General features: G+C 36.4%; 1 protein-coding gene across 1 annotated transcript in view; it reads right to left on the bottom strand.

The window, feature by feature from the left end:
- GABRA4 (gamma-aminobutyric acid type A receptor subunit alpha4) overlaps window positions 1–24,555 on the bottom strand; it is a 67,418-nt gene that overhangs the window by 14,941 nt on the left and 27,922 nt on the right. The window lies entirely within an intron of this gene.

A 24,555-nucleotide genomic window follows, 5' to 3' on the forward strand; every position in this document is an offset into this window, starting at 1 on the left:
AACAACTATAAATGGCTCAGCCCTTCAGAATTGATTTTATTTACATTTATTTGGTTTCTAGCATAAGCTAAACATATGTTTTGCCTCACAAAAAATCTTTCTCTGATTAATCCTTTCCAGTATATGCGAAAATTCTTCTCGAGTTTTAACATATTCCTCTTTCTCCCATTCTTCTTTATATTCTTACTACTCCTTTGGTACTCGGTTGTCATAACATGCTTATAGACATTACTTTATCTCAGCTATCCTGTACATTTTAAACTGTTCTAAAAATGAATCAACACTACCACTCAAAATCTGTATCTTCTATATGATGAAAATATTTTTATGATGATCTTCTGCGAGAGGGAAGCTGTGCCCCAACTTTCTTCCACAAACTTTCTCTTAAGTTAGAATATAGCACTTTCAAAAGATGTTCAAAAATTTACCATTCAAGTATAAGATATGGTAAAGCTGAAACATTTCTCACCCTGGTGCATAAAACACTGTAATTTCAACTTTAGTTGTAACCCAGAGAAGGTATCAATATAAGCAGTAGCTCTAGTTTCTGACTTGAGAATGATTCTTCAAACATGTAATTATCTACAAGTAATGAAAGTTAATGAAGTTCAGCAATCCATGTGCCAAATTATGTATAAAGTTAATGCATATACATATGTGTGTCTAGTAGAAGAGGACTCATTAAGCCACCTATTGTGTATGCTCTTGTATTTCCAAAACCAATCCCTTTCCCTAGTCTTTACGAATGGAAGCACAGCCAACTGGTCATAAAGCATATGTTGAATTATTCTTCTAACACAATTCATTACAAATCTACTCCATCTACAGTAAAACAGCGTATTAAGTCAGAACAAATTGATGGTCTACCATGACACCACTTCGTAGTTCTTACATTGTCAAACAGACAACCCTTCAAATGCTGAAGCCATTTCAATTTTCTCTAGGAAATAATTTGACTTGTCCTGAAGAGTAAGTACCATGCTATCAGCTATAGTTTTCAATGGGGCATTATCAAAACCATTCAACATTTAACAAGGCTCTCACGCTGAAACAGCTGTTCATCGAAAGTGAAAATTTTAAAACTGAGCCTAGATCATCTTACTTGAGCTAGAAAATAAGGTATTAGACTATTTTGCATGTTCTACCACTTTATGACAAGAAAGACAATTTTGCACTTCAGTAAAGGCAGATTGCAAATTTAGCATGAATTGAACCAGTAGCTGAGTTGCAATTTATGGTAAATGGCTCATCAGCACATTAATGAATACCACTAAGACAACCACTTTAGCCAAGCAGGCCAGAAACTAGATGGCCCCAAAATCTGGTAGGAAGCAAGAAAAATGTGCCCTCTACAAACATCTATAAAATGAATCTTAAAGCCAAAAGTTACCAAATATCTATCTTTATTATCATTCTTATTGGCAGGATATTAGGAGTTAAAAATCAAAATCAGAACCAGAGGTTCTGAAATCAGGTAGATTCAAGTTTCAAATTCTGCTAAATACTAGCTATATGACTTTGGGAGAAGTAATTTAGCCTCTCTGTTCCTTAGTCTTCTCTTGGGTAAAATAAGGACAATAACAATAGCACTTAGAGTTACTGATGGGGTAGTATCCATAAGACGCTTAACACCCTACTTAGAACACAGTAAGCCATCGGTACTTGTTAAATATTAATATTATATTGTTATCATTTCATATTATAAGGCAAAAATGTGGATAGTCCCTATGAGGTAAAATATTACAATATAAATTTCCATTATTTCTATCCTTAGATATTCACCGTATTTTTCAATAGAACTAAATGTTAAATGAATACTGTACACCCCAGAAAATGTTGGAAAGATATGAGAACTACATTCTGTGCTCTGCTCAAAATTCATCTTATTTCCTATTTCTAGATAGAGATAATCAGCTCCCTTCCTTGGAGCAATGCTAAGAACTAGCTAAAACCCAACTTGCCCAGATCTGTCAATTGCAGGAAGAGATAATTAAAGGCTCCTCTTTAAAAGGTTTCTTTCTGGGCTGATGGATGTTTGAAGGGAGACATAAAATCAGGAATCCTGTGATTTTGTTCTACTTAATTATATTAGCAATTTAAAAAAATAGTCACACTTTCTCAACATAAAACATGCTAAAATTTCTCTTAGATTTTAAAGAAGTAAATGAAAATATCAACTCCCTCAACTCCTAAAGCTTTTTACCACTTCCAGTCACTGTTCTTTCTATCATGGCAGGTTTAGGGAAAAATGTCTACATTTACTCTTCCTGATTCTTCACCTGTCATTTATTCTTCAACCCATTATTATTTTATATCTTCTCCTAGCTTTCTCTTAAAACTCTTTGTGTATTATTTCAAAAGGCATTTTTTTTAACAGAGAAAATGAATTTTATTATTTTTTTTATTTTTTTTTAATTTTTTTATTTTTTATAAACATATATTTTTATCCCCAGGGGTACAGGTCTGTGAATCACCAGGTTTACACACTTCACAGCACTCACCAAAGCACATACCCTCCCCAGTGTCCATAATCCCACCCCCTTTTCCCAAACCCCTCCCCCCACCAACCCTCAGTTTGTTTTGTGAGATTAAGAGTCACTCATGGTTTGTCTCCCTCCCAATCCCATCTTGTTTCTTTTATTCTTCTCCTACCCACTTAAGCCATGGGGGCTCAAAAGGCATTTTTTAAAATCTGTGTCTTACCTATTATCTTGGCAGCATCTAAAACTGTTGATCACTTCTTCCTTCTTTAAATTTTTCCCATAAACTCCACAGTTTAGTCCTGTTCCCCTTACCCTTCTCAGTCTCCGATGTGGAATGCTCTTCTTCTGCCGTATTCTAAAGTGCTATCTTTCCATAGGGTTCAACTCTCAGATAACTCAATTTTCTCAATCTTTGGGTAAATAAACCTGTCCAAATACTTGGATTACCATCTTTATATCAATATTATAAAATCAATGTCTACCTCCCAAATTTTTCTCCAACCTGAAGACCCATATATCCAGAAGGATATCATTCAAATACACTAGAAGGATACTAAAAATTTAATTCATTCATTCATACATCCACTCACTTATTCATCTAATTGTTCAACACATTATTGAGTGTTTATTTATATGTCAGGCACTATTCTTGGCTCTGGTGACACAAAAGTGGAGGGAAGGCCCCCAATTTCTTACCTTTGCAGAAATAACATTTTTGTCTAAAGTCAAATCTACATACAAATATATTATCTAATAAATCCAAGGTATTTATCCTTACAAATATATCCCCTCTGCTATATTCTAGATCTTAAAGACTGGTCCACCACTCAGCTAGCTATACAAGCCACAAATTCAACTATTCTTACCCACTTCTGCCTTACTCTTTTCTGTCTAACTTTCTCAATATTTTTCCAATATATCTATTCTTCTTCACAGCCTTCATAGAGGCTGTGAAGAAGAAATCAATATTTAACACTTGGCTACTGCACAGGCTATTAACATTCTTAGACCTAACATGATTATGAATCTTCCCTCTCTCTACTCTCCACTAAAATAATATTTATGCATTGTAAATCTGATCACATTACTTCCTTGCTTATATTCTTTCAGTTAGTTCTCTGTTCTTTTCAAGAAAAAAACTTAAAATACTTACATAACTTAACACTCTACAGGATCTGCACCCTGCGTCCCAGTCCAGTCTCATCTTCCGTATTATTCTCAAACCCTCCTCTTAACTACCCCAGCTTACCCTAGTGTAGCATATGCTATTAGTGCCTCATCTGTTTTTATTTGGTTTACCCAGGACATTACTCCAGACAAGATGATGGCTTACTGCCTTTCTCTGACTAAAGTGTACCCTGTCTATAGGAGTTTGATCTGGGGGAGAGTATTTGACCAAAAGTTCAAGAAGGTTAACCTCCCTTGAGTAATCCTAATTAATAAGAGACAAGAGTTGGTAAGTAAGTATCTCACTTCTTTGTCAACCAGTGGGTTGTGAGGTGTGTTCCATACATACTCTGAGAGAATCCCTAGATGATGGGTACACAGTAGGAAATTTGCTCATTAAACATACTTTACTGCATTTTCTTCCTTTCCATCTAATTCCCTCACAGAGCTTCTTGGGATCACCTCAAAAAACAAAGTGCTTACACATAAATCCTTGCAGCAGAGTTCTGCTTTTGGGGAAACCTCATTAAAACACCTGGATTATAGCAGAATGCCTTCAGTTAGTTCTACAAATATCAGTTGTATTGTCTTGCCTCTGGATCTTTGCACATACCACTCAACTGCCTTCTTTCCTCCATCTTCTTTGCCTCCCTTTGATCTTTTCAGAGGTAGTACTTAGCTATGGATTCCTTTGAGAAATTCAATGTGACATATCCACCACCACCATCAGAATACGCCACCGCAGAGATGCTAATCTGAACTGTTGTATCTTCACACAGCATTCTAGATTTTTTCCTGGCCTAGCATGTGGCATACTGGGTGAGTGCCCCTTCCAACTGTGGATTCCTTGAGGCGCCAGGGTTCTTGTGTTTTCCTTTTCCCACTAACTAGCACAGTACCAAGCACAAAGAGATAGTCAGTAAAAACAAGTCAAATGAATAATAAATAAATGATGAGCAAAGTGTATTGAAATAAATCAGCAACAAAATCATTCCCTCCTGTGCCCTCGGAAGAGCAAAAATGAGTCTCACACAATGTGTCTCAGGAGATAAGTAGTTGGCAAAGCTATATAGCCAAAAGCAGTGCATTTAAATCCACTTGGAAACCAGATGACAGTCATTTATTCTATCCAGATTATACTTCCTGGGCCACTACAGTAGTTAATGAACTGTTTAATGAGTCAATCCTGGAATATTAACTGATAACCAGAATTAAACGTCTTTCCTTTCCCATTTTATACATCTGCTTGTTTAAAAGTATGACTGGATGATTGCTATTGAGCAGAAGAGCATCCCCTCCTGGATCTACGTTCCCCTTCCCCTCCCCCTCTGCTGCTACACAGGAAAGGCATGAGGCACACAGGCACCAACTTGCTTCTGCAGGAGCAAAGCGATGGGAAACGTGAGTCTCTCCTTGAAACCAGTTGAAACATGTAGCCAAGGGCTGAAATAGCTTGTTTAACAAGGACTGGATTTTTCCTCTCAATCATAGTTCTAAAGCTATCAGTTATTGAAAAGCTGATTTTCAAAGCACACACTAGAACAGCTTTTCTGTACAGCTGCAATGCTATTTAAATCTTCCATGAATATATCCACAAACCCAAGAAAATTCTAAGCTGAAATACTGCTCTTAGAAAGGACATAGTAAAATAAGACCCTATGGGAGAAAAATCCAGGAAGTGAAATCTGGTCATTAATTTTAATATTCAAAAGATAAAATCAGGCATATGGCTTCTACTCTTCCAAGCTGGAAGAACACTTGAAATGACTATTTGGAAGGTCAGCTTAGAAGGTTCTTTTGTGAGACTCTTCAGTGGACAGTAGCATTCTGCCTCGCACTCATGCTTTAATACGCCTCACAATGTAGATAAATGTCCCACCTTCTGCTGTAGTGGGACTGGAAGAAGATGTAGAATAAGCAGTAAAGGCAATGGTTTGGAGACACTAAACCAGTCAATGGGAGGCAAGATCATGCTTGGAAATTACTGACTCCTAAACCCAAGTTCGTGTTCCACAGTAAATCTCAAGCCCTTCTCTGCCATGCCATTGTGAAAGAATTCTCAGTGCCCCACTGGTGAGCCTGGCAACACTGATACCACACTTTAATTTCACATTACCAACCATACCATTCTTCTGCTGTGGTCAATAAGCCCCACTGCAAGCATTCTGACTGCCTTTATAGCATTTTATAATGTTGATACCTCTTTGAATTTCATCATTAGTGGAAACTTGCAGACCACAGCCAGCTATGTTGCAATCTGAGGTTCCCTCACCGAAGACATTCAATTTCATCAAATTACCTACCAAAGGAAATTATATCGAGCACGAGTCACTATTAGAAATATTTTAGAGCCATTCGTTTGGAGGTTCTTGATGAAAACCAGCTGACACTATACATAAGAAAATTCACTGAAATCACCCACCAAAGAAAAGCCATGATGAGAATTGTTCTGTGTCCCAAAGAGTGTTGTGTGGCCCTGTGGCTCACATCTGCTATCTCTTAAATCCCAATATAATAGGATCTTCGGACCATGGCCAAAGGAATGCTTGCTAAATTATGGATTCACTTCAAGTAAGGAAATGCCATCCTATCCTCTGAATATGCCAGCATGATTATAAGACATAAGGCAAAGGGTGCAAGCCTCAACACCTAGCACGATTCCTGCACAAGCTAACACTTGACAATGATCCGTTGAATAAACAGATGAATGTATATGCATAAGCTGAGATCCTGATGTTTAAGAAAGACTTACGAAACACCAGTATATTGAAAGTTCCATACAAATGTCTTGAGTCATCATTTGGAAATAAAGCATGAATAAAAAGCTCAGCAGGGCCAAAGGAAATTTGGATCTAGTCCATATTCTAAAGCATTGTGGAATTAATAGATGAAAATTTATATTCATCAGGGATATTGGTCTGAAATTCTCCTTTTTGGTGGGGTCTTTGTCTGGTTCTCTTATACCATACACAAAGATAAACTCGAAATAGATAAAAGACCTCAATGTGAGGCAGGAATCTATCAAAATCACAGAGGAGAACATAGGCAGTAACCTCTTTGACTTTGGCCACAGCAACTTCTTTCAAGATATGTCCCCAAAGACAAAGGAAACAAAAGTGAAAATGAACTTTTGGGACTTCATCAAGATCAAAAGTTTCTGCGCAGCAAAGGAAATAGTCAACAAAACAAAGAGGCAATCCATGGAATGGGAGAAGATATTCGCAAATGACACTACAGACAGAGGGCTCATATCCAAGATCTATAAAGAACTCCTCAAATTCAACATACACAAAATAGATAATCCCATCAAAAAATAGGCAGAAAACATGAACAGACACTTCTCCAAAGTAGACATACAAATGGCTAACAAACACATGAAAATACGTTCATCATCACTAGCCATCAGGGAGATTCAAATCAAAATCACATTGACCACCTTATACCAGTTAGAATGGCCAAAATCAACACGACAGTAAACAAGTGTTGGAGAGGATGTGAAGAAAGGGGAACCCTCTTACACTGTTGGTGGGTATGCAAGTTGGTGCAACCACTGTTTGGAAAACAGTGTGGAGATTCCTTAAAAATTAAAAATAGAGCTTCCCTATGACTCTGCAATTACACTACAGGGTATTTACCCCAAAGATATAGATGTAGTGGAAAGAAGGGCCACCTGTATCCCAATGTTCATAGCAGCAATGGCCACAGTCGCCACACTGTGGAAAGAGCCAAGATGCCCTTCAATGGGACAAATGGGTGAAGAAGATGTGGTCCATATATACAATGGAATATTATGCCTCCATCAGAAAGGATGAATACCAAACTTTTGTATCAACATGGATGGAACTGGAAGAGATTATGCTGAGTGAAATAAGTCAAGCAAAGAGAATCAATTATCATGTGGTTTCACTTACTTGTGGAGCATAAGGAACAACATGAAGGACATTGGGAGATGGAGAGGAGAAGTGAGTTGGGGGAAATCAGAGGGGGAGAAAAACCATGAGAGACTATTGAATTTGAGAAACAAACTGAGGGTTTTGAAGGGGAAGGGGGTAGGGGGTTGGGTGAGCCTGGTTGTGGGTATTAAGGAGAGCATGTATTGCATGGAACACTGGGTGCGGTGCATAAAAAATGAATTCTGGAACACACACACACAAAATTAAATTAAATTTTTTAAAAGACCAAAAAAAAAGAAAATTTAAAGCCATTTTGAGTTTTTGTTATGCCATGGAAACCTGCTGGTCCCTTGGTTTTAAAATAATTTTCCAGCGTACTAAAATCAGAACTTTTTTCTCATGTTGTTCTTTCCTTTGTTTCCATAGGAAACAGTGACTTCCAGGCATCTGAGATGACACAACATAGATTGCCAAATTGCATGCCACCCTGCAGTTGCCAAGGAGATAATGTATGTCATTCCTACAAATAACATGTTGCTCACGCCTTCATTTCCTTTATCTAGCTTTTAAAGATATTCTTTGCCTGAACGAATTCAGATAACGTTCACTGTGAACTGATGCAAACATTCCTTTTTTAAAAATGTGTTTACCCCATTCCCCCAAGACACTTGATAACATCACACATGCTGTCTGTGAAAGGTCTGAGTATATTCTATGCCGATTTTGGAACCAGTGATTCAGCAGTTTTTGCTGGGGGAGAAAAAAAATGCATCCTGAATTCTGTCTGCTTGCATTCTAAGTAAAAGTTCAATTAAATCCCCACCTGGCGCTAACATATTCCAGTTTGAAATGGTCTACCACAAAAGCAGCTGCACTCAGTTGAATTTTCATGGGAAGGAAAAGAATGAAAAGTTACAGCAAGGGAGGGAAAGATGGATGGAAAGAAGGAAAGAAGGGGAAGGAGAGAAGGAAGGCAGAACAGTGGGAAGAAAGCAGGAAAACATATTTACTGAGCACCTACAGTATTTCAGATTAAACATCTGTAAGATAAACAGAATGAGAGAAATTAAAGATCTTGGCTGACATCATCTCACTAGCAAAAGGTTGACTCAGTATTTGAACGTGAATATATCTGATTTTTTAAAAAGTATATGCTTTCCAGTTATCTAGTGCATAATAAATCATCCCAAACAGTCCCATTCATGGCTTTGGAAGTTGATTGGACTCAGCTTGGCAACTCTCACTCAGTGTCTCTTACGTGGTTTTAGTCAAAGTGGCTGGGACTGGAGCCACCTTGAAGGCATCCTCATTCACATTTCTGGGAATTGATAATGGAGCTGTCAGCCGAAATATCTTCCCTGTGGTCTCTCCATGTGACCTGGTTCCTTGCCATATGAGGGCTGCGTCCCAGTAAGGGGTCTCAGGAAAGCCAGGCTCAATGTCACATAGCACCACTTCCACTGGGTTCACAGGCCCCCTGCTCCAACCAGTTTCTAGTGTGAGGGAACACAGACTCCACCTCACACTGTAAGAAATGCATGGCAGACAACCAGTGGGGAGGAGATCTTATCACAACCACCTCGAAAAATGTCTTCTATTACAATATATTTTTTACAGTACTCAAATACCTCAAGCCTGAGATCTGGGCTTTAAAGGCTTTCTTTATCTAGCTGGTGGAGTAATTGGGGAGGGAACAGTTAAAATGCTCAGTTTTAAAAGGAGTGGAGCAACTTTAATGTCAGCTTGATGAATTGTGAAAAAAAACTGAACATTGAAATTAAACTTTGGAATGAGTTTCTGATTAATTTTTTTGTATGCTTAGCAGAATCCCTTTTTACTCATCCGTTGTCAATTTTCAAAGCATTTGGTTATCAAAAAACTAACTCTACACTAAAATTACATTGCGGCATATTCATACATAAGTTAACACTATATAGAAATACCAAAAAGTGCTTTTATCTAATTTAGCTTTTTGTACTTTATCTAATTTTTTAATCTAATTATCTTTTTGTACTTAGATAAATGGGAATTTCTGACATGAATTATAGGTTTTACCTGCTCAACATGGAGCAGGCCTATGTGGAAATAGTAACACCATATGAACGGCTGTTATGAAGGATGACATAGTCTACATTGAGCTATGTCCTTGTCATCTTAATCTATCACCTACCATGAATTTATCAGAAGGCTTCTGGCATGTCTTATCATAAATAAAGAGGAAATACGATAGTAATGACATAAAGAAAGAATACCATGGAGTAAACATCATGATCAGATTGTGCAGCACACTCAACCTGGGGAAGAACAATATGGTGAGTTAGTGAAAAAGCAACAAATTCTGTTTCATTGCTTACACTGCTGAGAGTGTACAATTGTGCTTACTCTACTGTGCTAGGAAATTGGTCTGGAATAAACATATATAATGTACATATTTAATGCAGCTCTTTCTGAAATGATCAGCTCTATCATGAATCGGGCTGTACTACACAGTTTGAAACCAGGTCTACCAAGCAGAGTAGTGAGGTGGGGGAAATCGAAGGGGGAGACTAACCATGAGAGACTGCGGACTCTGAGAAACAAAGTGAGGGTTTTGGATGGGAGGGGGGTAGGGGTTGGGTGAGCCTGGTTGTAGGTATTAAGGAGGGCACGTATTGCATGGAACACTGGGTGTGGTGCATAAACAATGAATTTTGGAGCACTGAAAAAAAATTAAATTAAATTATATTAAATTGAAAAAAAATCCCAAGCAACAACAGAGTTCTTTCTTCCTTCCTAATATAAGTCTGACATATACTCTCATTCAGACCAACACATAAGATGAAATCTTAGGATATCCTCTATTAGGGCTTGACAGAAACAAAGCAACAAAAAAAAAATTGAACTGCTTAGGTAACACACAAGGCAATGACAGTAAGGGCATGGAAGAAAGAACATCTTATCCAGTATTTCTTTTATTTTCAGTCTTCTGATTTCACCCCACGTGTTTCAGCTCCAAATTTTACCTCTCCCTGTATCTTGGTTTTGTTTTGTTTTTCCACCATGAGGAAGACCATCTAATAACATAATTTCTAAGAATAAAGCAACAGTATTGATCTGTCTTACATTAAAGAAAAATTCACCTGTACCTTATAACAACACTGTCCCACAATATGTACTTGTGATTCTTTTTGCTTCAATTTTATGTGTCTTGGACTGTAGAAGCTTAATAATGCTATGAATACTAGTACTGTGAGTAGTTAGTTGCACTTACTGGCTGAAGAATGACTGGATAGTAACCAGGAGGCTAATTGTAACCAATAATTACCTTGAATTGTTTCATGAAATTCTGAAATCCCCTATTGATTTTAATTTTGACATGTAATCTTATTATAAGATGTCTATTAAAATCATATATATCTAGATTATAATTTGACATACTTCACTTAAACCCTTCAGCAAATTTTCATTGCTGGAAAACTGCTTTTTACATTTGCTCCATTGTTAGGGTGACTATCTAGTCTATTGGTCAAGGCAGGGCATTTTTGTCCCAAACAAATCTTAAATTAGGTAGACCACAAGGGAAACAGGCAACTAACGACAAAGTCAACCTACTCATTATATATTAATTAAAAAAAAAACAATAAAAGTTTCCAATTTGCTAGGATTTTGAAGATCACAGATGGAAAAAAATGTTTGCTTCATTCAATATAGATTTTAAGTCTTTCTATATTCTATCTCAATGGTGCTTCAAAACACTTCTTTAAAGTATTCTTTAATAATGAATTTGATATATTTGGCGATGGTGCAAAGGATATTATCCATTGAAAATGTGCAAAAATGAACAATTTCCATAATTTTGAAAGATGAGTGTATTTCATTAAAAAAACACCATGGGGAAAATAAGTCTCAGAGTTAAAGGACTTAAATATTGGAGTACTAAAAAGAGAGATTCACTTTTTTAATTAACCAAAAACAAACAGGACTCACCACATAAAATCTAATTCTATTTTTATGAATCACTCAGGGCTACTAATATAACTTTCTGTCAGCAGATCAAGTCCCCATTGACCATAATCTATTTCAGTCCCCAAATGTATTCTTGTTCTGTAGATAATAGGTAACCTCCTCATTGCCATTTTTAGATCAGCCCAAAGGCAAACATTAAGCAGAAAGCATGTTAACACTTTTCAGGATCAGCTAAGCCTTTAGCAAAGTGGGTTTCTTGCTTGCAGAAGCAACAATAGGGGAGCTAACAGCAAGGGAGAGTGCCTGTTGATGTTCTAGGTCTGTGCAAGCTTCAAGTGCTTCAAGTCAAAATAAAATAAATAAATAAACTAACAAAACAATCCTTCTGAGAGTATTAAGATGCTCATACAGGATATGTTCCCATCAGCCCCAGGCACACTGAGTACAGGCCCAAGGTTTTGACATTCTCAGCTCCAACCTTAATTTTTGTCTTGAAAACAAACCAATAAAATTTTAAAATGCGAACCAGTATAATCACTAGGACAATTTATTTCTAATTACCTGCTTTGCTGTAAAAAAGAAACAGATGATAAAGGAAATTGCAAGGCAGATCTAGGCCTCATCTTCATTTCAAAAAACTGTTTTTGACTTTTTTAAACCATTTTTCACCAGTATAAATGGTATTTTCATATAGTTCAAAATAATGAAAACTGGCTTTTGGAAGGGCCATCTGTACCCCAATGTTCATAGCAGCAATGGTCGCGGTCGCCAAACTGTGGAAAGAACCAAGATGCCCTTCAACGGAATAATAGATAAGGAAGATGTGGTCCATATACACTATGGAGTATTATGCCTCCATCAGAAAGGAGGAATACCCAACTTTTGTAGCAACATGGACGGGACTGAAAGAGATTATGCTGAGGGAAATAAGTCAAGCAGAGAGAGTCCATTATCATATGGTTTCACTTATTTGTGGAGCATAAAAAATAACACAGAGGACATGGGGAGATGGAGAGGAGAAGGGAGTTGAGGGAAATTGGAAGGGGAGATGAACCATGAGAGACTATGGACTCTGAAAAACAATCTGAGGGTTTTAAAGGGGCAGGAATAGGAAGTTGGGTGAGCCTGGTGGGTGGGTATTGTGGAGGGCACCTATTGCATGGAGCACTGGGTGTGGTGCCTAAATAATGAATTCTAGTACACTGAAAAATAATTTAAAAAATTAAAAATTTTAAAATAAATAAATAAATAAAAATACACACACACAGAAAACTGGCTTTTGTCAAGACAAATCCCAGGTTCATTTGGCCATGGAAGGGGGGACAGTGAAGGTCAAGTGCTCAGTCATGCTCTTCATTCATCACTGCAGTCCACCATTTTTTAGTGATGCATCTGCTCTCAGAATATAACTATATTCTATATGTTATAGAAATTACTATATGGTTGTCCAGTTCTTGCTTGCTTTCTGTGGAAGCAACTTTTAAGCTCCACATGGCTTCCTTTCCTCACTTTCCAGGCAGGATGCCCTTCTCAATGCTTCTCCATTCAAACCAGTTCTCCAAAGGGTATCAATTATATCCTTTTTTCACATACAATCAAACAACATTTCCTTGTGTTCCAGCCGTAGCCTAAACAGCACACACAGTTGAATATCACTGTCACTCCCATCTAGTAGCCTGTCTGCATCAGGAGCCAGAGTAACCCAAACAAGACCAAGTCACAGGAACAACCAATGAAAGGGCAAGGATCATAGCTGCTTCATATGAGATATTTCCAAAGAAAACAGGTGGTTTCAGCTCAAGAAAAAAATCATGCAGATTTCCTCCAGAAATCCCCAAACGCAATGTCGGCCTTCAAAAGTAAAAAAGCAACACTGGAATGGACATACGGGAGTTTTCTCCATTTTTGTTGTCACCTAGGACTTCTCTTTCCTGTCACCATTATTATTATTAATATTTTATGGAGATCACACTGCATTCATTCATTCTTTGATCCACTGACATAGTCAACAAATATTGAACAGACGTTTCCTAGGTACCATGTTCTGTGCTAAATATTCGTCCTGAAGTTCATATTCTTAGAGACTTAAAAAAAAAAAATCTAGGGGCGCCTGGGTGGCTCAGTGGGTTAAAAAGCCTCTGACTTCATCTCAATTCATGATCCCAGGGTCCTGGGATCGAGACCCACATCGGACTCTCTGCTCAGCAGAGAGCCTGCTTCCCCCCTCTCTCTATGCCTATCTCTCTGCCTACTTGTGATCTCCTTCTCTGTGTCAAATAAATAAATAAAAAGTAATAAAATAAAATAAGCCTATTCAGATGTTCACAAGTGTTCATAGTTAGTTAAGCTGAAACAACAGTATGCCCATTTTGTACGTGAAGAGTTGGCTTTCCACTGCTTGGATACAAAGTCCATACCCTCTTTTGCCGAATTCTCTTTGAAAATGTCAACCCTCGAGTACCAAAGATGTAATTGAGGAGAAAGTACAGAGGCACTAAGTGATGGGGATCCTTCTTCCTTCCTATCTCCTTTTATTTTAATAGTACAATTTTTCACTTTCAGGGGACCCCTGACTGTCCCCATTAAACTGATTTGGCTTAAATAAACCTTTTCAGGAGGTAAAGATAGGAAGTGCACACAGAAAAACTAAACCACACCCTCATCCTCACACCCCCATTTTTTTCTTTGAATCTCTGAAAGACAGCCTTTTCTCTGACTACGGAGCCCACAACTCTTTTCCATTAGTCAAACAAAAAGCAAGTAAAAGTAATTTTTTAAAAAGTTTGTTTCAGCCAGATTTCTCCCAAAAGAGAGCAAGTGCTTGAGAAAGATGCCAAATTCAGTGGACTACATGGTTGGGAGTCATGAGACTTAGAATAAGTAAGTCTTCATGCTAGTAGTCATCTCTATGACCATGTTGGAGTTATAAAAATTAAAGTCAAATTACAAGAGAGAGAAAAACTGGGGAGAAAAAATTAGCACCTTGCAGAGTAAATAAGAGGAATATGAAAACTCAGGATTGCTATAAAAGAGGCTTTGTGAGACAATAAGATGTGTTATCCAGGCAACAAAACTAGACGGTGTAAGAGTCTTGTGAAATCTGAAATTCTAGAACACAGAAAACCATACTATGCTATACAATCTGAGTGGAAAGTGCCCTCTCCTTGAATTGACCAAGACCCATAATAATCTTCTACCAGAGGTATTTTTATGCATAATATCATCTAATTCATTTAAGTGAAATGAAATAAGTAATATGCAAACTGATAATTCTTGAAACTTCTAAAACATCTGAGGCTGAGTGAAAAGCTAGAGATTTAGCTATGTATATTATGTTGTGAGAAATTAGACCCTCAAAATAGCAAAAGGGAAATTGGCAGCTTAGCCAAATAAACCAGAAGGAATGAATAATCTTACATAGTAGCTTAGGGAAGAGAATTTGCTGGAAAATGTAGCTAAACATTGAGGGAATTTGTTTCAAGCAGCTGTAATTTTTGAAGCTGATTTTTTTTTTCACTCTTAAAAGAAGGGCTGGTTCACTCACATTACTAACATAGATGGGAAAAGATCATGAAATTAATAAAAATTGGAAATACCATTTAAAAAAAAAACTTTCAATAATATTTCACTGTTGGAACTATGTGGTTCCTTCATATATTCCTATCCCTAGCAACTGAGCCTATATCTCAGTGGTATGAGGAATGAAATCAATATTAATTAGTTCTTGAGCACTTGCTAGGTTCTTAGCAAATTTGGGCCAGAAGTGCTGGAGAAATAATGGATAAATGGAGATATAATAAAAATTCCATTGATATAGTAATAGTTTACTAATCATATAGCAATGCTAGAATGATTCTCAGGCTGATTCATGAATATCACAAACCAAACTAATGGTATTTATGGTAATGAGCTACTTCACTTCCTTGCCATTCTCCTGCATCTGCTGCCCATCAGAAAAATACACCTCACTTCCAGGCTGAGTTCTCCTACCCCCTCTCAAAGTTCAGGATGTTTTTTCACAACTTTCCTTGGTCCCTACAGAATATTTGCTCCTCTTGATGACTTATAACCCTATACTCTGCTACCTGACAGTACAAACTCATTTAGGGCAAAAACTATCTCTTGAAGGTCATAAAAATTTTCCCTACAACCTTTAAAACAATTCTTCTGAACACATGTTCTAAGTAAGTATTGTTAATTAAACACATCAACACATGGAGGACAGGTTATTTCAAGTAAAAAAAATAGTAATACTCTTGAGTGATTTTTTTAAATGTTTAAAATGCCCAAAATGCCAAAAACTAGGGACTGCTGTATAGTCTGTTGAAATGAATGTGTTAAATCAATATCAATTTATAATTTTTAGCCTTGACAAAATGCCCATGTGTTTTATGCAAAGCTGGAGATTTGGAAAGTGTGACTAATTTTCTGTGATTTTGGCTTCTGTGTAAACTAAACTACTAACTAATGGACGGGGCTTATTTATAAACAGGACAGAGTTCCAAAATAGGTCTTACACTTTCTACAATGTGAACACTGATACAGCCTTCAGGAAACCTGAAATTGGGATGGGGAATGAGTCTGTGGTGATAAGGCACAGCAGAGGGTCAGCAGTGCTGGAAGCAGGTTATAACTGTGGGGCAGCGATTCCTTGCAGTTATAAGCCTAAACTTTGGATCCCGATTACCTGGGTTTAAATCTTGGCTCCGTTACTTAGCAGCCACATGATCCTGGACCAGTCAGTTGGGTCTCTCTGTGCTTCAATTTCCTCATCTGTCAGCGAGGTTGAAGATAGGACAGGACTGCTGTGGCACTTATATGTGTTAATATGTGAGCAATGCTTAGACTACTCTCTGGTATTTGGTAACATAGTATCAGTTGATGCTCTTATTGTTATTGGAACTGTATGATCTTTACTATGTAGGTGAGTATAAAATAACCTGAAGATTTATGTTGATCTGACTCTGTGAAGCCAAAAAGAACCACTCTCCTTCTAATCCGTTTTACTAAAGTAAGCACATGTTAAAGAATATAAAGCAATCTGGCATTATTCATAGAGAGTAAATGAGTTTGTAGTAATGCAGATTTTTTGATTAGAAGGAAATTTAGGGGTGCCTGGGTGGCTAAGTCAGTTAAGCGGCTGCCTTCGGCTCAGGTCATGATCTCAGGGCCCTGGCATTGAGTCCTGCACTGGGGGTCCTTACTCAGTGCAAATCTGCTTCTCTCTCTGCCCCTTCCCTTGCTCATTCTCTCTCTCTTTCTCAAATAAATAAATAAAATATTTTTTAAAAATTAGAAGGAAATTTAGATATAATCTTGCCTAACTTCATCATCTAACAGAGGAGTGCAAACCCAAATATTGGGTTATGTGATTAGAACTACAGTGGAGAACTGAGAGTAGAAACACAATCCCTTGATGCCTCCCTGTTTTCTCTAGAGAATGGCAGCACCTTGCATCTGAAAGTCTCCAAAACACTTCACCAAGTCTTATTTTCCTCAACCATAAAATTATGTGGGTAACAATACAATTCATTCTGAGACCATTGCAGAAATTAGAGAGATCGCATATAAAGCAACTAGCACTGTATATTATATACATGTACATGCATGTATATGGTAAATATACATACATGCATATATGTACATATGCATGTACATATATGCACATATATACACATATACATATATGTGTGTGTATACATATACATTCTTTAAATGACATGTATATATATGTATATAAACACACACAGCTATATGGTACATAGTAGACAGTAAAAACAATGATAATGATGGTAATGACATACTACGTACCCAAATTCCATGTACCACATAAATACATTTCACAGCTTCTCCCTTTGCCATGATATTTATAAACACAGAATACATGAAAATAAAAGAACGGATTTACTGTTAATCTATATCTATACCACACACACACATACACCCTACCCTTAGAAACCAAGGTTTATAAGATGCCTTACTCTTCCTTTAAGCACTGGCTAATCTATCTAGCCTTCCTAACGCAGCATCAAAATTACAGCATTTCCCATTTTAGAGGAAAAAATAGACTACATATTTCATTATGATGTTAATGCTGGCATTTTTCTTCCCATGCAATATTATTATCAATAATTACCCAAATATGCACAATATAGTTTTGATAAGCTATAAAACTTATTGCTTCTCCTCCTTTTGTCACTTTGAGTGATGTCCCCTAACTTGTCACTTTATGCATTTCAAAAAAATAACTTGAAGTCTCAGCATAAGCCTAATTCTCTGTCATATACTTATCATTACCTTCTCTGCTTCTCCACAGCATTTTGCACATTAATCATTACTTAATTATTTGAAATGAATCATTGAATGTTGGTCCTCCTACTATTCTAATATCTATGAAGGGAGTGAGCACAGTATTCCCAATAGTTATTTCATAAATATATAATAAATATAATAGATTCCCAATATGTAATTGAATATGGAGATTGATATTTCAGCAGGTAGGTCTGAGGTAGCCATGAAGATTTGAGAGTAATTTCCCACTAGTAAAAGTATGCTTGTGTTAATCTAAGACCAGGACTCAAGCCACACTTCTATATACTAAATATACTACTAACTCACAAGACTACTAGCCTCAATCCTTCACTAGACCATGCTCCTAAACTTCAGCTTTCAGTCAGTGCCCTGCGTGGTGACGGGTGCATAACAGTTGCTTGGTAAACACTTGTTAAATGACGAGATTTGCTCTCAAGGATTAGCAGCATGACAATTCCTCATGAATCTGCACAAGACACGTAACAAAACTAAAAGATAAAAAATATGGCTGAAAATGACACATAATTCTGTTATTCTTGTCATAAATGGTACTGTTTAATAATTGTGCGATTAAGCAATTACTCATTGCCTAAAGAGCATTACTAACTACAGAACATTCTGTACTGAACAAGGTATGGGCTTGGGGAGGTACAATTTATACAAGATTTAAAGAATGTCATTAAACTACTGTCACAAACACACGTAAATGTCAAGTGAACTGACAGCACTGCTCCAGGTCCTTTTTCAAACTGCCAAGGAAAGAGATTTTTAAACTAACTTAAGAAACGAAAGAAATATGGACAAATGGAAAATTGAAAGTTTCCTACATGTTAGCTTAAACTATTTAAAGAACAGCATTTCTAAGAGGAGTTGGAGAATGATTAAAATGAAAATCTGAAACTGACCTAGTTTGTACACCCTGTTGCAATGGAATGAAGCTTGCATATTACCAACCGCCCGGAAATCATCATATTTAATGATGTTATGTTAACTGATTGTAACTGATGTTATGAATAGTCATTGACATCTGTGTAAATGATGTGATTAAAAGGACCAAAGGACAACAAATGATGCTTTCCTCCTAATGCACAGTTGCACTTGTGATGTACTGAGATTTTTGTTTTGTTTTATTTTTTTCAAAGCATCCCTTTCTGCACTCTATTGCTGCCCACAAGCTAAGTCCACCTGGTGACAAGTGTGTCCCAGAATGCTAAGCCTGAATGTCTCTTGTTCTAGATACTCCCAGTGGCCCAGCTCTACCTCACTACTTAACATCTATTTGATGTTCACATTTACTTTGATAAAAAAGAATTTTACATGAAATACAAACATATTTAGACGTGTCGATATTTATATAATTTCAGAAGCACCACATTTCCATTGTCATGCTTCCTAGAGTTGACTCATTATACTCCATCAATAAACTGTAACTATTAAACACCATGCAATGTGCTGTGTGAGGAAAAAAATGAAACCATTATCAATGTTATTAAGAAGCTCACCACCTAAGCTAAGGTGGATATAGCAGCAATCATATCTGAAACAATTTACTTATGCAAAATACTTCAGTATTACAAATGATAAATTTTGTGATACATATGTTAAATGCATGTTAAATGTTGAAGATGCTTCAAGAAATAAAGGATAATCACACAATTATTTCCTGGGCATTATACTTGTACTATGTACTTGACATGTATGATGTTCTTTAACCCTTTCTATTATCACCCCCACTTTGTAGATGTGGATCCCTAAGACCATGTCCTGGAGATCCATAAACTCAGTCGGAACAAGGCACTTATGGGAAATAAGGCTTGAGTTTGACTTTGAAGAATGGATAGTAAAAAATGAGTTCTCATGTGTGCACTTAAATTATTGAATCCAGGAGCCACCTTGAATTATTTATTATTTTTATATCATCTTTGCCTGAAGACTCTAAGTAGAGCAAGTAGCTCATTATTTTTACAAATATCCTTGTGAGAATTTACAAACACTTTAAAATTTAGCAGTTCATGAAGAACAGTTACAGTGAAAAGGAAATAGAAATTAGGTAGATTGGAAAGAAATTGGGTAGAAAAGAAAGCTATGCTGTGGAGAAGTATGCATTTTCCATTAGAAAAAAGAAAATCATTCTTACTGTGGGAAGGGAGAAATGTCGTGCTATGGAAATTGCCATTATCTAAGCTTGAAGTAATTATCTTCTTCATTAAAGATAGTTCACTGCTCTTCTCTGTTCTAGTGAATGATGCCACCCCCAACTCATCCTCTATTTCCAACACTCAACATGTCTAATCTGTCATTAGGCTTGAATGTCTGTAAAAGTTCTTGTTACTGACATGTAAAGATCATTCAGAATGTTTCACTATTGTTATTTATATATAGAAATATGAACAAGACTGTTGGGATGATCATTTTATACATGTATAAAATATATATGTTCTACTGTCTATTCTTTACAGGTATATCATAAATTAAGTACTATAAAACAGAGTTCTAATAAAAGAGAACAAGTTGTGCATTCAGCTAGAGCTGTAGTAACTTGAATACGGAGTTTACCATTTCCTGAGCACATCACTTAACAACTGCAAGCCTCAGCTCCTTCATCTGTAAGAGAGTTATCATGACCTTGAAACTAAGTAATGCCTGTAAAGCATATCACATAGTACCTGATACAGTTTAAGACAACAACTTATTTTAGTCATTATATCATTGGATTTTTTCACAAGATACAACATACACTCATAAATGCATACTTTCTAACTGAACAAAAACTATAAGATATACTTTCAAATGATTTTTTTAAATAAGATTTTAAGAAATCTTCCCTTTTTTATAGTTATTTATTTTCTAAACTGTCCTATTAATCCAAATCTCCTGCATCAGTGAGAGAACAGATACTCACAAAAGTAGTAAGGATATGGAAAGATACAGCCAAAACAATGAAACACAGCTCAAATATTGGAAGAACAGGATCAAAGGCGAATTAAGATAATGCTGAACAGAGAAGCAAAACAGCTGCTCTGCCTCTTGAGATGCCCAAAGACATAGTGAGGCTGCCCACAGCTGCCCTTAGATTCTGCCAATCCGCCTTTTCTTCTTACTTCATGAATATTCCATAAACCATATACATTCCAATTCCCAAAGAATAGAAATGGTCACCATAAACCTCTGCCAGGCCATTAACAGTCCATAGGTCACATATGGTGACAATGAATCAAACCACTAGTGACATTACCCAAAGGACTATTGAATTACCAAATGTCATGTAGACTCTAAGGGAAATTCCAAATAAGGAGTGTAAGCACATTTTAAACAAGGCAGCATCATTCAAATAAGTCAACAACCATACAAGTTAGAATACATATTTGAATAAGCAAATTTCAACTGTCTGGTTAGAATTTCTACTGAAACTCAAACCTTATATATTCTTAGAATATTTCCTTCCAATAATATGTTTTAAAATTTTGCCTTTTTTTAAAAAAAAAAAGATTGTATTTATTTATTTGACAGAGAGAGAGAGAGAGACAGCTAGAGAGGTAATATAAGCAGAGGGAGTGGAAGAGGGAGAAGCAGGCTTCCCGCTCAGCAGGAAGCCTGACGCCGGCTTGATCCCAGAACCCTGGAATCAGAACCCAAACTGAAGGCAGATATTTAACAACTGAGCCACCCAGGCACCCCTACAATTTTGCTGTTAACACAATCTTTCTCCTTCTAAATTTCCTTCTCTCTCTTTTTCTCTCTCTCTCTGTCCCTCCCTCCACGTCCTCCCTCCCTCTCTCAATTTTAATGCGTTCTCAACCTTCAAAGTCGAACTTGATACTGCCATTCAATGATAACTGACGCTCCAAAGCCAGCTATGCTCTGGCAGGAATCTGGAGTTAGGAGGATGGGTGGTCTCACCTATTAATCACTGTCTTTAGAACACAGATATTCTTCAAGTAAACTGCTGTGGCAATCTGAGTTATTATACAGACATAGTCAAACACTGTAGAGGACATGAAGCCTATGACTTATACTTTGACTTGATTTCCTTCCCACCCTTAAATACTATGAATCTATGCCCTCACAAGCAAATTTAATCTTCTTGACATTGGTTATGTCATTTGCACACAGGCTGTGGCCCATTCTGCCAAGAGGAGTTACTGAGTCAGAGGGGACATAGCCCATTGCATTGGTTCAACTGAGGTGTACTGGCAATAGCAATGGCTCCAGCCAAGAGATATGTTTAAAGGAACGAATGGAAGATTATTGGTCTTCTTCCCACCTTTGGACATTAGGTTTATTCTGATTAAGTGGTACTTTTAAGTATTTATAGTAGTCTGTTACAGCACTAATGCAAGTTCACTTTGAAGACAATGAAAGAAAACTATACTGACTCATTATAAATAGAAAAAAATATGTATATAAAATATGTCTCCATGGGGTGCCCGTGTGACTCCATTAGTTAAGCAACTGCCTTTGGCTCAGGTTACGATCCCAGAGACCCAGAATCGAGCCCGATATCAGGCTCCCTGCTCAGCAGAGAGTCTGCTTCTCCCTCTGACCCTCCCTTCTCTTGTGCTCTCTCTCTTTCCCTCTCTCAAATAACTAAATAAAAACTTTTTTTAAAAAAGTCTCAGCACCTGGCTAGCTCAGTCGGTAGAGCATGAGACTCTTAAAAAAAAAAAAAAAAAAAAAAAAAAAAAATCTCCAAATCCAGAATCTCTGGACTTAAGCAATCCTGGTGTTCGGAAAAAGTTAATAGCTACATTAGAGAGTTGGTATGTTTTATTCTTTCAACATTTTTAAAAAATCATTCGTAGAGATATGTTGTCTTAAAATTTAAAAGTTAATCACTAGTGATATAAAGATACGATATATAGCTTCTAAAGTCCATGAGAAAATAAAGAATAAGGAATTTAGTAGTAAAAATATACTACAAAAGTTATTATTAAGAAAGAATATGAAAAATATTAAAATCAGACCAAATAGAATTTAAAGGAAAAGGTATTACATGGGACAAAAAAAGGTTATTTTATGATAAAATATATGGACTGATATGAAAATACAGCAGTTATGAATCTTTACATGTTGCATATCAGAGCATCAAAGTGTAGAAAACAGAAAAGTCAAAATGTTAAAAAAAATTAACACAAGTCTATCAGTGGGAGAACTGTTTGTATCTTTCTTGGTGTTTGAAAGATCAAGAAGACAAGAGGTGATTTATTAGATGGATGAAATAATAATGTTTTAAGTAAAATTGATTTAACAGCTACAAATCAACTTCTTTCAAATTTCATCAAACATTTACAAGTTTTTAACATAATTCAGAGCACAAGGGAAGTATGAATAAAATTTACATTTGTGTAAGTAACATTTTTGAATATAATGTGATAAAGCTAGAAATAAATAGTAGAGTTAAATTAACATATCCACTTTGGAAATTTTAATATTATCTTACAAATAATTCTTAGCTTATAGAGAAAAATAGCCATGTAATTGTAGAATATTGAGCAAATAATTATAATAGATATCAAAACTTATGACTTATGGCCAAAGCAGTATGTTATATAGCTCACTGCAATAAAGGAATCTATATTATTAAATAAGAAACAGTGAAAACAAATTAGAGGAACTAAACTCAAGAAAATAGAAAAAGAGTAACATAACTAATCTGCAGAAATATAGAAATAAAATAAACCACAAATCAATAATTAGAAAACAGAAGCCGTAAAATAAATACCCAAGACTTATTTATTTATTTAAATTTTTTTTGGGGGGGGGGAGGAATAGTAAGTAGAATATTTCTACCAAGTCTTCAACACAACAGAGCAAAGCAATTAAAACAACAATCAGAAATGTGTAAACCTGGTGATTCACAGACCTGTACCCCTGGGGATAAAAATACGTTATATGTTTATTTAAAAAAATAAATTAAAAAAAAAAAAAACAACAATCAGAGGCAGAGAGGGTATAAACTTATCCATAGGGAATGCATTGTCTGGCATTGGATGTGGATTTGTTGAATGAGTTAAAAAATAATAATAATGGAATTAATGAATGATTTAACAGAAAAGGGAATGAGTTATTATTTACAGAAAATGCAATTGATCATTTATATATACTTTTGATTTGGGAAAAAGGGTGTTAGACCACTCTTGTGGCAACTACAATAAGGCTGTGAGTAAGTGAATGCAGAAACTTGTCTGCTGATTGACGAGGAAGCTGAGTAGAGATTAAGAGAGAAATAGATCTTGAAGGGGGAGGGGGAGATGGAAGGAGAAGAGGAGGAAGAGGAAGAGGAGCTGCCTGTTTGCTTACCTGTCTCCATGAAGATCTAGCTATTTTTGTACAACTGGAGTCCTGAGGAAAACATTACTTTAAAACTTTTTTTTTTTTTAAATCACAGAATCACTGAAGTGCCTAATGTAAATTACAGTAGCTCTTAGATATTTACATCCTTTTAAGTCTGTCCCTTTAGGTCAATAATTCTTCATCTTTGGTGCACATCAGATACACCTATGGGTCATCTTGTTTATTGGCTTTATTTTCTTGTTTAATATAAGGGCACAGGTTGCCTGGGTTGCTCAGTGGTTTAAAGCCTCTGCCTTCAGCTCAGGTCATGGTCCCAGGATCCTGGGATCGAACCCCATATGGGGCTCTGCTCAGCGGGGAACCTGCTTCCTCCTCTCTCTCTGCCTGCCTCTCTGCCTACTTGTGACCTCTATCTCTCAAATAAATAAATAAAATCTTAAAAAAAAAAAAAATATATATAT

The sequence above is a fragment of the Mustela nigripes genome, chromosome 1 (genome assembly GCF_022355385.1).
Source record: "Mustela nigripes isolate SB6536 chromosome 1, MUSNIG.SB6536, whole genome shotgun sequence".
NCBI classification, from domain to species: Eukaryota; Metazoa; Chordata; class Mammalia; order Carnivora; family Mustelidae; genus Mustela; species Mustela nigripes.